The sequence below is a fragment of the Stegodyphus dumicola genome, chromosome 3 (assembly GCF_044657685.1).
Source record: "Stegodyphus dumicola isolate Sdum_Otavi_A_Nest chromosome 3, ASM4465768v1".
NCBI lineage: Eukaryota > Metazoa > Arthropoda > Arachnida > Araneae > Eresidae > Stegodyphus > Stegodyphus dumicola.
Window position 1 is genome coordinate 117,383,315 of NC_140770.1, and position 15,990 is coordinate 117,399,304.

Consider the following 15,990-nt stretch of genomic DNA (forward strand, 5'->3'; position numbering starts at 1 on the left):
AGGAGTTGTACTTGATTCAAAATTAACCTGGCGCCTTCACATCGAAAATGTTCTCAACAAAGCAAAAGGTGCCAGAGCCCAACTGTACCCATTTTTAGCTCGAAAGAGCAATCTGTCAATTAAAAACAAAATCCTTCTCTATACTTCCATAATAAGACCTGTCTTTATGTATGCATGTACAATCTGGGGTACTGCTGCAAAAACTCATGTGAAAAAACTTCAATCTTTTCAAAGTAAAACCTTACGTATGGCCCTAAACGCAGCTTGGTACGTCCGTACAGATGTGATTCATTCGGACCTTAACATTAAACCTGTTGATTACCTTATCAAAAAACATAGTCAAAATTTATTCCTCAAAATTGAACAGATTGATAACCGAGCACTTCAGCAGATGCCAGCCTACGATCCTGCTATTCGCAGCTCACAGAAGAGACCAAGAGCCGTGATTGGCCGAGAGTTCGGCATCTACCCTCCATCTAAAAGGGCAAGACACGCCCTCTCAACATCAGTTCCAGCTCCCGCGCCATGAAGGAAGGAAGTCTCTTCAGCGAGCTGCCATATAATTGCTTATGACCATCTCTACTTGCAACCAAGATCCTCACGCAAAGTTATCAATCTGTTCGCATAGAATCACATCTCCCGCAGATTTTTAAAATCTGCCTATGAATATTTTCAACGCGTTCATATTTATTATTTGCACTATCCTACACAAGCCACATGCCAATGAGCCTATTAATCTTAAAATCTTTCCTCTCCGCTTTCTGCTTTAGTGTTGTATTGTGTATAAAAATTTTTAAAAACCAAAAAAAGTATAAAATATAAAATACAAAAAAATTATAAAACCTAAAAACTTATAAAAAATATTATGATTCTTAAGTTTTTATTATCTCATCTCTATCCCTAAACTTTCTTGAGCCAGTGGCTCCCTCTAGTGTGCATCAAGTAATTCACTTATGCAAAATCTTTCTCATTTCTGCTCGCTTTTAGTAATTATGATGAGGAGGTAAATGGTTTTGAACCATAGGAACTCCGTAATTTTCAAATCATTGGCATTGGCTTAAGCGGCTAATCGCGCCGGTGGTGCGAATAGCATCGGCCGTTCGTTAATGAGCTAGGGACAGAGAAAATTTATGAAATCATTGACTTGTTAAGTTTCGATGCATAATTATAAACTCAAGGGTATTGTGGCTCATTATCATAACTGCCAGCTCTCGCATGAGTACATATTCCTGCCAAGATGCATCAAGTGCGCTCACGGCCACAGAAATAGTGATTTCGAGGAAGAATGGATTAAAACCCTCAAGTGTACATGGAACATATCGAGAGGAAAAATGAAGCAGTTTTTACAAATGATTCAAAAACACGTATTTTATTTTAAAATGTAGATATAACTGAGATTTTTCTTTCCAGAGTAAATATACATATTTCAGCACTTATATAAATAAAAAGAAATGAATTAATTGCATAGTTTAGCATAAATTAGTTTGCATGAGCTAATTAACTTTTTATATAGTAACGGGAAATTTTTTTAACATTATGTCTGGTCGGTACACATTTCTAGAAAACTATTGAGTTTATCACCTTAAAATTTCGTACGGTAGCAGAAAATATAGTACTATTTGACAATAATAAGAAGCAATTTTCATTTTGGTTAGAAAAATTAAATAAAAAATACTTGACTAAAAAACTTGGAATATCCCCAAAATTTTAAGAACATGTTTCTCATTATTTTCAAAATTTTTCCGCTTAGATCTATAATGTTAGACATTTTTAAAGAAACAAGTTAATTTTACAGTTTGGAAAAGTTTAAGCACTCTACCTTAAACAGAGTTTTAGAAAAGTGTACCGAAGCATTTAAAAAAACACATTTTGAGAAAAAAGCAAAAAAAAAAAAAAAAAAAAAAAAAAAAAAAAAAAAAGAAAGAAACTGCATGTATACCCACAATGCTTAAAATGTACTATTTTAAAACCCTCCAGCACCAACATCATTTTGCTTTAACATTTCTGTGGCAATTTTTCTCTGTTTTAGTATTTTATTTTTCACTGTGGCTGATTTAGCGTGTTTTGGAAACTTAAGGATGCCACTCGAGCTCGGGCCTTATCAATTTTTTTACAATGAATATTTCATATTATGGCCGGTTCAATTCCCCCAAATTTAGAACTTTTGGGCGGTTGTAACAAAGAATCTATTCCTCTATAGATTCTTTGGTTGTAAGCCCCATCATTAAAACTAATTACAGCATCTAAAATACCAACTGTCAAAGTAGTTAGTTATTCATTGTTTATAGGCTGCCATAAGCAATAATTAAAACTCATTTGGATTATTAGTTCTACCACATATGAATTTCCACAAAAGTTTTCTATCAGACAGAGGAAGGAAAGCATTTTTAACAGCAGAAAGTATGGTTTCTGGCAGGGAGTGTTTGTGACTATACTTTTCACCTTTTTCTAAGGCTTTATTGTAGCCACACCACGTTTTCAAATCCATAACATACAGCTAAAAGTTTGTGAAAATACGATATTGCCCATATAGATTTTACCATCTCATCTACGGATGTGTTTTTATTACGTAAGATTGAAAAGAACATAAGAGGAATAAACCATAGGGCAAATGAGAAAATTGACTTACTACTTGTAGGTGCCGGTAGTTTCTCTCCTAATTTTTCTTTTCTTTCTGCTTTGCTCTCATTCCTATTTTATGAAAGGAAATAGAAAATGAATTGGCCCTCATCTGTCCGTGTGATTGGTCTAGAAGCTACACGATTCGTAATTTCGGCGTAAGTACTATAAAATCTAGAAGCTACACGATTCTTAATAATTAGTAAGTTTGAATGGATTTTTAAGCACACTTATACACAGATTTTCCATTTTATCTGAATTTTTGCAATAAAATCTTACATTTCAACTTATTCACAGACTTACTTATATTCGAATTATATGATAGTTTATAGCACGTATTAGGTAAAATAATAATTTTTATGAACATTTCTAAATTGTTACAACTAAGGACACATATTCCTAATGCGATGTGTTACATAACTTGTAAAAGAGCATATCTTTTTTCTTTCACTTTTTGTGACTTTTATTTTTTAATGCTTCTTTTAAAGTTTTTAATGGTAAACACTCTGTTATCTGGCAGTAATTGGATGCTCTCAGATTTGTAGTTTTCTAGTTATTATTTATTTATTTTTAAAGGCGACGTCCTTGGCGATTAGGCATTCGTCGGGAGTATGATCCAATTCATCGATCACTTGATCATTTAATTTTTTAATACATCGTCCAGTGTGCTCGACAATGTGTAACCAATACACTTCCTTAAAGAGAGAGAGAGGTGTGGCAAGGTTCGATCATTGACCCGAAATGCAATCTGAGCTTGACAGCCAATCCCTTCTAACCACCATATCAAATAACGTATCAGTTTGAAACATTTGTGAATGGCTCTGGAGTTGTTTTAATTATTCAGCTACATACGTTTGGTCATTAGTACCCATTAAACTATCATCAGTACCCGTTGGCAGAAAGTGGCTAATAGGGAAACTAGAACGTTCTAAACTTTAGCCATTTAAGATAGCATCACCTCCTTCTCTCCTTTGATTCCAGACTTCTTCTATAATATGTTATACATCGTGTCCATAAGACTCTTATCATACCTACAGATACAAAATGTAGTACGCAGCTTTCTGGAGTCACTAGGTTTTATCGATGCTGGAGATGTAAAAAAATGTGTTTTTGCCGGGGCTCGAACCTGAATCTTCTTGAATATGGGCCGCTTGTGCTACCGTTACACCACGAAGGCATGCTGAAAGGAGAAAGAAAATACTCCCTCCGCCTTTTAAAGAGCTACTGGAGATTAGGAGACCTAATCGCCAAATACTGGTGGTGACGAATTATTGTCCACCACCTTTTAGTTCGAGCACCACTGTAGAATCAGTAAACTTTATCGATGCTGGAGATGTGAAAAATGTGCAATGCCCTTTCCGGGACTCGAATCTGAAACTCTCGAATAAACGCCGAGAGTGAGCCGGGACTCGAACCTGGAACGAGTGCACTACTGTTACACCAGAAAGGCATGCTGAAAGGAGGGATAAAATACCTTATAGCTGTAAGGTTTTATTTTATTGTAACAAGTTATTTTTAGTTTGACTTTCCTGTTTCTCCTGATTTCAGTTTCTGCCGGAATGTAAATTTTGTATGACGTAGATGTAAATTTTAAACGTATTTCGGAAGCAGTATTTAAGCTGCGTTTCAAGATCTCGAAATAGTAGTTGGACTTATTTCCGATGTTTATGCTGCGAGTTTAAGATTAATTCTCTAGTTCGGTGTTCGACACCTTTCAGTTTATACTGACATTTCTAGACTCGGCTTTTTTAAATCTTCATTTACTATTGCCGGCCATTAGATTATCTTCATTTACTATTGAATTGTTGCATTCCTATTTTCTGTTATGTAGCCACAAGTGGTGGTGATTTGTGAGCACGAAGTGCGTGCGTCTGTTAAATCTTTCATCTATAGTATTTATTCTTAAAGACATAGCGAGAATTCACTACTTAGTCTTCCACATAGGGGTTGAGAGTGTATGCTCTTAAAGAGTACACGAGAAGTCTATATAGCATTTTTTGAGAAACATGTTCGTCCTAGAAGAATAAAGAAGACTTCCCGAAAATATACCATACGTAACCTAGAAGCGAAATCTTCCTTTGATTGGCTGACCTACTCGAGACAGATTTTCCTGTGCAATTTCTGCACCAGCGTCGTAAAATACTGCAGCTACGTACGTGAAACAGATCTTTTGCCCAGGAATTACGGTTAGAAATCACCACTTAATCTAGCGATGGCAGAAAGTGGCTAGTCGGGACACGTTTCTAGAAAAAGTTTCTCATTTTGTCTGATAAAGAATCTGTCAATAGATTGCTTGTGAGACTTTTATTTCGTGATTATTGATCACAGACATAATACTTCCAGTTGCGAAAGTGTTCTAAATAAAGCAAGTACTCCTATTTTGGCATTTTTAAATTTAAAAACGCAGGTTTTTAAAAATTACGAAACTTAACTTTTTAGTCGGTTTCCCTCGGTCCCTTTAGATAAATTTAGTAAAAGTTTATAATTATTCTAAAAAACACGAACGAAAGTGTGAATCCCATAGGCTAAAGTTAGCAGAGCTATTTAATTTAATGTCTGATATTATGTTTCCTGAAAAATTTAAGTATCGTACCCATGGCATGTATCTAAAAATGAAATATCAGTTCAGGAGAAGGTTTTTGACCTTATTAGATTAAATAGCGAAGTTTTTATGCAGACTACCATGAAAAGGTTTCGTCAGCGCAATATTTTTTCAAAAAAAAGAAGTCTCACTCACAGAATCTTTTAAAATTAGTTTAAAAAAAAAAGCGGGCATACAACCAAGTCATAACATTATTTACATAAATTTAAATAAGATTAAAAAAAGTTTTCTGAAATAAGCTTTTATTTCTTACTCGTAAAATAATTAATGAATAAAAGGAGAAAAATAGTTTAATGGAAACAACAGATAAGCGTCTTTACAAAATCCATTTGTAATTTTATATCTCTATTAATAAAAGCAAGGTGCGCTGTTGATAAATTTATAAACGTAGTGGCTTATACTTTTGACAGTGTAATTCGATTAATAAATTTCGTTATTTAGCTTCGCCCACGCTTTTGTTATTCGTGATGTAAAACTGCGTGAAAATATATGATGAATTCTTTTTTCCTTTTATTTCATTGATTATTTTATGAATTTTAAATAAAAATTTCTTTTACACAAGCTTTTTTTTAAATATTTTTTATTTATCTTACTTTTACTTTTATCTTTTAATTTTTTTTCACTTTTTATCTTTAACGTGTCTGAATGACACGTTATCAGTCAAACTGTTCAACTGAAAAGTAGGTTTTCAACAGTGAGTAAATCACTCTTTTACTTTCAACAATTCTGTTTCATCAAATGGTCGAAAATATCCAGTAGTTTTGCTAAAAAATCAGAAATTGTGTTAAAATTTGATGCAAATTTCATTAAAAAAAACTTTTATTTGCTCTATCCGATGGTGCAAACAGTAAATGGTTTAAGTTTGTTCATTAAACGAAGATATCAGCCATAAATCGTTTCAACTTGAAGTTTTAAATAATGTAAATGAAATTTGGAAAAAAAAAATTGCTTCAACTTATTATCGGTGGCATCCATCCGTGTCAGAAACCATGAGCGAGTTGCATAACAGCTTATAAAAAAGCTGCTAGATTAAAAAAAATTTACTTGCGTGAAAATGCTTTTAAGTTCACGAAACGTTAACAACAACAGCAACAACAAAACTGAAAACTTTCAGATTTCATATTACGCACGAAAGGGCGTAATATGAAATATGAAACGTTTTGTGTGTTACCTTTATTTATTCAATATCATGTTCTTCGCATTTAAACCATAAAATTCAGTTCAACAGCAATATCGCAAAATAATTTTAAAATGAGCATATCTTTAAAATTTCCGATACACAGTCTCGAGCGCTGGAGATAAGAGTGTTTTTATTTCATACAGTGTTGCCGTTGCTCGCTTTAAAATCATTGAGTTTTTTTAATAAAAATTTGTTTATGTTTTACAAAATATGAAATAATAAAACAAATTCCAAATTCGGGTTTTCAAATGCCCATATTAGAGTGGAGGACTAAATTATTCAAAATGTGATGTCTCTAGGTACCATTGTTTTCTCCCAATGCGATAAACATAGATACATTCATGCAGATTCTTCATTATTTAATTTCCTTAAATATAATGCAAGGCTCTAATATTGGTGGCAACAATTTGAAAACTGAAATGCCATTTTATAGTGGACGACGGAAAATACCAAAACGAAATTAATAGCCCTTCTAGGCAAATTGTCCCTTTGGGCAAAAAATTATAAACCGAAGAATGTTTGCGTTCTAGCAAATCACAAAGGAATATCATTGAGTTCCATTAAAAGGAGAAAATGAATCTCGAATTTTTCTAATTTATATTTCAACTAAGCCTTCAAGGAAAACAAAAAAATGCGGCTCCGTAGTAGGGAAAAATTCCCAGCTTTGAAATAAAATATCTTGATCAATTTTTATGGTACTGAATAAGACGTATTGAGTTTTATATTTTAGAAAAACTACAAACAGTTAATATTGAAAACTAAAGGAAATAGAAAGCTTATAGGAAAAGTTCGTTATCGTAATTTTTCTTAATTTAATTTCCAAATTAAAATATAGCATAATATCAATATTTATATCATTTAAAGCATTTTTAATGCTTTTAATTTAACTGGAATTTCACGTCCACGATAAACGGTTGAGAAAATAAAGACCCCGTAGGACTTTTATGGACACGCAAGCTTAAGTGATAAAGCCATTTATTTATTAGAGCCTTTTTTGCTTAGTTTTTATCAAACCAATGATTGAAATTAGGGCCTAAATATTAAAACTATGACATATAAATTAATTTAATACCGAAATAAAAACTTGTATATTGAATTAATGAAAACTTTCTTGTGATAAAGTTACCTCTGAAAGAAATTTAAGAATTAAACTTCGAAGATTTTCCTGAAACAATAGCCCTCTTCAATAGTCATGAAATCTTAAACACACTTTTGGCAGGTGTCCAATTTCTGGTTGTATTTGATGTAATTGTACCTTAATAGAAAAAGAAGCAGGTGCTCAAACAATGTTTACCAACGACTGTGTACATCATTACAGTCAAATACATTTTATAGCAAATAAATCTGTATTAGGAAATAATATTCACTTTGCTATGTTGTGCGTCCCTCAGACCATCTTCTTGTTTTGAATAGTGCATAACATAAGAGTACGTGATATTTTGAATAATAGGATGTAAAATAAAAAGAGAAACTTTTTAAATAATAATGGCGTCCCTCTTCAGTATTTTAAACCTTAATTGAAAGAAATCTGGAGTACATTAAATTAGACTTATTAAAGTAAAGCACGCTAGGCAAATTTATATTAAGACCAAAGATGTTTTCATCAAAGCCTGACTTTTCCTCAAGAGTGACTTGAAACTGACACTCTTGAGGAAAACACTGTAAAGCCAGTCGATTTAGCCACTTGGAAATAGAAGTCCGAAGCAGCGGCCAACAATATAGTATGCGATCTACTTAAACAGTGGTTAAGATATACGATCTACTTAACAGTGGTTAAGATATACGATCTACTTAGCAGTGGCGTTTTAAACCTACTACTGAAATATTAAGCGCTCCTAAATGAAATAATACCTGCGTTTCGCTCGTAATTGTTAAATATAATAGTATTTACAGCCAATATTTAAACTTTATGATTGCTACTTTTAAGGCGATTTTCGAAAGAATGTACTGAAATAATCTTAAATTCTGATGACTACAAGACTAAATTTACTGAAATTTTTACAACCAACAAAACGCAATATTTTACCTCTTTGACTGGACACACTTTTAAAGCTGTTATTAAACGTTTATTACATGACAGAGACTCTGACCATATCAAAAATTAATTATAACACCAAGGCTTCGATTCAGTTAAAGCTGCCGAAATGAACGATTTGAAGACGCACAGACTCTTGCTCATTTCTCAGGTACAGGAGGCTAATTAGCTATTTGATGTGAAATACTTAATGCTATTTCCCTGTGAAGATAAAAAACAGGCGCTTAGCCAGGGGGTGTGCCGTAGGCGTCCGGACACAACTTCCCTCTCTCATGTGGCAGAATTTTGTCAAAAACAAACGGCTTCAAAAAACTTCTGTTAGATAATATTACATTAAAAAAAAGGGTAATTTATTTTATACAGATTTATATTGTTTTCGGTATAAATAACCCACAGAATATTATATAGCCTCCATGAGTAAAAGCCTGAAATGAAAATTAAGAGTAATTAATGAAAAATTCCTACGCTGGTAGAAAATATGAATTTAGAAGAAAAGGGAAGAATATTCCTCTATTTAGCATTAAGAACCTTGGTTTCGATTACTGTTTACAATACAAAAAAGATATTTATTGCCCGTAAACAGTATGGCATGAAGACAAAATGCTTAAATTAGTAAGCATTTTGGAGGTTTACAGATGTGCTAAATTAGTAGAAACAACTGCCTCCCCTGGCAGCTAAAACGCAGGGCTAAACACTCTTTCTTTAGCCCTAATTTGGCGGAAAGAAATCGTCCAGTCAGAAAGTCCCCGATCAAGAAATAGAAAATATGCCAATCATGCTACTACAAGATAAATCCCAAGAGGGCAGACTTTACGGAGATCTAGCCCACTGCAACACTGGGCAAACTGGGTGACGACTTCTGGCCCTCAGAGACCACAGTAGCGGGAACAATGAAATCCTGGAGATCTCACTGCTCATGAAGATGTACTACCCAGTCTAGTACCACCAGTACTACCCAGTCTAGGACCTATCCCTTCTGGACAAACCACATCAGGCAGAGTACAGAGTTATTACATCTTTCCTCACCAGACTGTCCACTCAGCCTGTGGCGAGCCAACCGCCAAACTGAGTAAAGTGTTATTATCTCTCTCGTAAATAAGTTCAAAGTCTTCACCAATCCCCCCTTTGTCGATGCTAAGTCAGTTGATACTAAGTCAGTATGTACACCCCAATGAGTGCCCCACGTCTGGGTCACAGAATAAAAATAAAAGTAATCAAAAGGATATACAGTTTACCAATAAACTAGCCCTCAGGAGGAAAATCTGTGTAAATAGAGGAAGGGGAAATTATGCGAATATTTACAAAATTTTGTACGGAATCTCCTGTTAATCAACCAGTTATTTATAATTTAAACCTTTACTATAACTTTTCTTTTCCGTATTCCTCACTAAGTCCGCATCTGTAAAACCTTTCATCTGGTTCAAATCCTGTAGAAGTCCTAGTTGTTTGTAAGTGTATGCTATTTGAGGGCTGTGTGACATGAGAGCACTTATACCGGAGAATCGAAAATACTCTACTGTGGTTTGGTACACTATACTCTACTGTAAAAAAAAAAATTCGTTCTTTACAGGCAAAAGTTTTGTAAAGTTACAGAAATCAAAAAGTTACACAAGAATTTCCTGTAATGTGAACAGTTGAAAAGCGATCTGTGGCGAGTACAGATGAATTGCGTGTAGCATTACAGATAATGTTTCAGAAGCCGCGCGGAAGAATCACGTGACTGACTGGAGATCAGCCAATCAGGAGAAAGGTGTTTGAAAGCTAGTTGCAGAAAAAAACATGGCTGAATGCCTGTTGGTTGTATAACGGAGGTAAATAAGTTACAATTACTGTTTGAAATATTTTTTGTTCATTTTATGCAGATTATTCTTATGCACTTTTCACTGTTATATGTATTGAGTAAGTATTTTAACGTTTAAGCTTTGCTATTAAGTAATATCAGTGTTCGTAATGTCTAATGAGTTGAAAGAGTACAAAATATATTTATTCCAAATGCAGATCTAATACTATTATTTTGTCATAGTGCATCCGATAAATTACGCCTTTAATTGACCGTATTATTTATAACTAATTATTCCAAAATTTAATCACTATTGTGGTATTTAATTGAAACAATAATGTGGTTGTTGACAACAAAATTAATCATGTTAGCTTTCGCTTGCAATCGTCTGACCACAGAACGTTTAACATCTTTTTCCCAGCAGGCCTTGCGAGAAAAGTTTATGTAAACATTTAGAATTCTGAATGTAATATATATATTTTTTGCCTACTAGGTTTAGTTTATTCTTTTTCTAGGATTACCTGATTAATTATACTTAGTTTATAATTCAGTCTGATATGTTTATGTACGAGATGTGTTATGAATTAAAATTACAAAAACTTAACAACACGGTCTTGAAAGAATCTTGTTTATTCTTTAGTGTAATAATATTTTTTCAGTAGTATTAATTTCTTACGATAATGTTATAATTCCAAAATGAAGTAAGTTTTTAAACGTTTTAATGTAGAATTTATATTTATGTTTATTTTATTTTGCCCAGTTTTAATACAGTTTTGAAGTATGATAGTCTTGTTACTAGGATAGCATAAATCTGCTAATACAAGTTTAATAGTACATTTCTTGACAAATGTTTCTCTTATTCATGTAGCATAATATATAAATCATAAAATAAGTTTTCTTTAAAATAAATTATGATTGTTGTAATTTAAAACAATTCTGTATGTTAGTATTAAAAATAGAATAATAATAAATTTTTAATGAAGTATTGATTTTAGCATTAACAGTGTATATGTATATACATGAATACAATAGAAGTGCAAGCCACGTTTCCTTACAAAGCCGTCCATGAATATATACTTCCCTTTAGGCTGATAGCTTTTGCATGCTTTGCCATATTTTATGAATCCAAATGATGCAATTATGCAAAAAATTTTACTTTCTTTGAAAGTTAATGCAGAAAATAAAATTCAGTGCATTTGTAAACTACTACTACATTAGTACACTTATAGCTTGGCATTTAATTGCCCAATGATTTACTCTTCCAAATTAATGCTGAATTCAGATATCTTTCAAATAAAACAAAATTATGAAGGTCTTATTTTTAGACATATATATATGAAGATTTATTTTTTAATATTATTTTAAGTTAACCAAATTAAGATAGTATTCGGTTTTGAGGACCGTAAAAAATCGCCAAACTATTGTTGATGCCAGTGCTGCCAAAAATAACTGCGGCAACCCTAATGCAAGAAAGGAAGTAGTAAATAACTATTTAAGATTGATGCTTTAGTTTAGATGAAAGGTTTATTTCATATCTTACTTTTTTATTATTATAGTTTATATAAAAAAGGCTAATCATGACTGAATGAAAGCATAAGAGTAAATAACTATTTCAGATCATTATTATAATTTATATAAAAATTGCTAAACATAACTGAATGGAATCGTTATTTCGCTACCGAGTTATCGCTAAAGCACAATTTCATCTCGTTGGTTGTTCAAACATAATTTTCTATAATGAATGATGCCTTTTCTTTGAAAAAATTCTCGGTAAAGTGCAGAATCGTCCACTTATTTGTTTGCCGCTTTTTACAAGGGTAAAAACGATTGGATTTCTCTCAATTTTCTTTTACTTTTTAAGTGACAATATTTTGCTGTGTACATTGACAAGGGTGTGCGCAGTGCCATTTTTGTGCAATTCTGAGATTTTTTTTTTTAAGTGAAAATAAGTCGATGTGTACATGGATACCGAGTACGTGCAATTCTTAAAAACGCGTCAAGTAGTGGGTGATTCTGCACTTTACGCAAAATTCTATCGCAAACTTTTAGTCATGGGCAATTCCCAAATTTTAACTTCGCTAATATTTCTTTATGCTTGATCAGACAGCCTGGCTCAGTAAAAGTAGGCGGCCAGTGCAACTCTGATTAAAAATCTAGTTATAACCACGTGCAGTGCTGATAAGCACCACGTGTTTCTGTGATTCCTATTTTCTTTCTATGTATTTCTTTCTCCTGATGAGGAGGGATCTTTAGCTGCCCTCGAAATCGATTGAGTGTTTCATTATACCTACGCTAAATATAAGGTTGTTTTTTACGATTTTGATTGTCACATTAGCGTGTTTCTCTTCTAGTTCTAGTCTAGTCTAATTCCCAAATTGTTAAATCCATACGATATCAAAAAAGGATTTAAAAATTAAACTAACATTTCAGTGGCGTCTTAAGAAATATAGAACTATATAAACTTACGCAATCTGAAATCAGCGCGTACGCTAGATTTGGCACGCTGTTTAAATGGGCGCGTTTGCTAGATTTGTCGCTTTTGCGCATGCATTTTTGCTGCAATTTTTATACGGCCCTCAAAACGGAATAGTACCTAAAAAGCTGCGACTTGTTTTGAAAATGAGGCGTAAAAGGTTACCAGCGAGAATATTCCGTTTAGCATCGGTTGTACCATATTATTGGCGACTTTATCGCTTGCGCCGGCAAAACGGAAAAGTACCAAGAATTTTTATACTTTGCAGAATGGGAATATGATGTTTGATTCTGTTAGTATTAATTACTACACAACTGAATTACTGCAACTTAAACACGTAATTTAGCTTAAAATTTATTTGAACTTAATTTTCTAATTTATTCTGATCATATATATTTCATGCGTCATAAGTCTTTAAAAATGAACTTAATTCTCATCCTATTTATTAACACAATTTTTTTAAAGAAGAAAAAGTCACATTTGGTTTGTTTAGTTGTTGTATACGAAGATACATGGCTATATATAGCGGGAGAAAGAGGAGTTATGTTTACTTGCACATTTTTTTCTTCCTTTTTACTAATATTATACTATGAAAATCGAGGGGGAAATTAAACATATACAATTTAAATCTGAAGGATATGATTACAGTAAGATCATAACCAATCAAAAATATTTATGAATGAACTACTGGCACATATCATAATATTATTATTTAATATAAACCTACATTCCAGTAAGAATAGTAATATTAACATTTCAGTATCTGATAATAATAATTTTCATTCCTTCTTCCCTATACCTTGAATTTCACTCCCTAATATTATTGTCCACTGCTACTGCTTAGACTTCAAAACATTTAATTCATCTAGAACTGCAATTTGTGTCGTCTTATACAGTATGCAAGTTATAACCGTTCCGTTTGTACTACCACGAGCAATGATCTTCATAATTACCGTATTGCGTTGCATATTCCATCCCACCCAGCTTTAGAACCAGATTCTGAAAATTAAAAAAATATTTGCATAATTTTCCCCTTTTTAATGCATTCAGAAAAGGAACATCCCAAGATTTTAAAATGGATTTATCGACATAATGATTGTTTTCGTCATACTAACAAAGGCAAATTTTTTCACACTAAAGGCCTCGTTGAACCTTTCTCTTCTAGTTGTTGAATATTATGTCAGCCTAATACAAAAAATGATGTATGATACTATATACCAACTGCCATTCACTGTGCAATTTTGCCATATCAGCTGCATATTCACCTTCTCTAATTATTTATGTATGATCTGAGGCCTAAGGAGTTGCAAGAACAACAATGAGAATGAGAGTAATTCAAATTATAGAGAAGTAGAAATGAGATAACTTATTAGATGTTGCAATTATGTGTATTATTTTTGAAATATACAGTGGTGGCCAAAATTGTGGACACTTTTGGAAATTTTTATGTTTTTGAACTTTGTATGCTTATAGAAAACGTTACGTTTCACAAAATGCAAACTTGTATATATCATTTTAAAGAGAATTTATTACTGAATTTAATACAAAACACAAAATTCAATTATTTGCAATAGTTATCGATATACATTAGATAGTGATGATTGCAGTGTGTTGTCAGTACTTAGTAAGGTACCCTTTATTTTTGATTACAGCTTCACATCGACGTTTCATTGAGCTGACAAGAGTTTTAAGCTCTTTTTTCGTTATTACATGATGCCAGGAAACAATTATAGCCTCAATTAGTTCCCTTTTATTTGATGGGCGCCTCATTTGGACAAGAGTTTTCAAACAGTGCCACAAATTTTTGATAGGATTGAGGTCAGGACTGTTTCCTGGCCATGACAACAATTTAATGCTCTTTGTACGAAACCACTCTTTCGATATTTTGGCCGTGTGGTAAGGAGCAGAATCCTGCTGAAAAATAAACGAAGCATTGTTGGGAAAGAGATCTCTGATGGAAGGTAGAAGTTTTGGTTCTAGAATAGTGTCAATGTATTTTCTGGCATTCAGTGTCCCATCGATGACATGAAGGCGACCAATACCATCTGCTGACATGCATGACCAAATCATAACACTAACTGGGTTCTTCACAGTTGCTTGAATGCAGTCAGGACGTAGCTCTTCTCCTATTCTACGTCTTACATATTTTTGCCCATCACTACCGAATAACGATATCTTAGTTTCATCACTAACTTGTGACCATGTGTTCATCTGTCCAATGTGTTCCTTTGCCCACTGTAGTCTTTGTTTTCGTTGCTGAAAATTAAGATAAGGCTTTTTTCGTGGAATTCTACCTCCCAGTCCAACATCTGTTAATCTTCTCCTGATTGTTCTTAAACTGACAGAAACACCAGCATCATTCAGATCACTTCTGATGGCCGCTGATGACATTTTTCTATCTTGGAGACATAGTAGTTTTATTCTTCTGTACTCAATAGATGTGGTGCACCTTTTCCGGCTTTTTCCTTCTTTGTTTTTTATTGAATTTGTCTCCTGTTATTGTTAAACAAAACTTTCGGACTTCAGATGTAGTCACTGAACTACCCACCTGTCTTGCAATTTCAGCATAGGAAAGACCACTTTCTCGTAACACAATAATATTACATCTCTTTCTAGGTGTCCAATCTACTCTTTTATTTGATGTCATTACTTCTTGACTAAATATTAAATATCTTTACAAAATTTCCTACTTGTAATTGCAGTGTATAAGAAACAGGTTCTCCTTCTACAGAACAAAGCAAACTAATGAATTGTTTCAAGTGTAAACATGATGTCAGCTTCTACTGGCAGTTACTAACATTTGATTGGTTCTCAGAACAAGAACAGTGATTGGCCAGGAAAGCTAGACATTACAAACCACTTCATAACTGTGTTTTTTATTTATATTAAAGTACATATAACTTTTTTTGTATTGCAAATAATTGAATTTTGTGTTTTGTATTGAATTCAGGAATAAATTCTCTTTAAAATTATATATACAAGTTTGCACTTTGCGAAACGTAACATTTTCTATAAGCATACAAAGTTCAAAAACATAATAATTTCCAAAAGTGTCCACAATTTTGGCCACCACTGTAGGTTTCTTTTAAAGAAATAATATTGTGATAGTAGTAGTTTATCCATGATTACTTTTCATTTGTTATATTCTTACTGTGATTGTGTCCTTTGGAAATTAAATTATTCGCCTAATTTTTCCCTCTTAATCATCGGAAGATAAAATTAGTAAAAATAAGTGGGAATATGGCATCAAGAGAATTAGATATCCCCATATTCTCGAAGCTGTTCACTATTATTGTTTCAT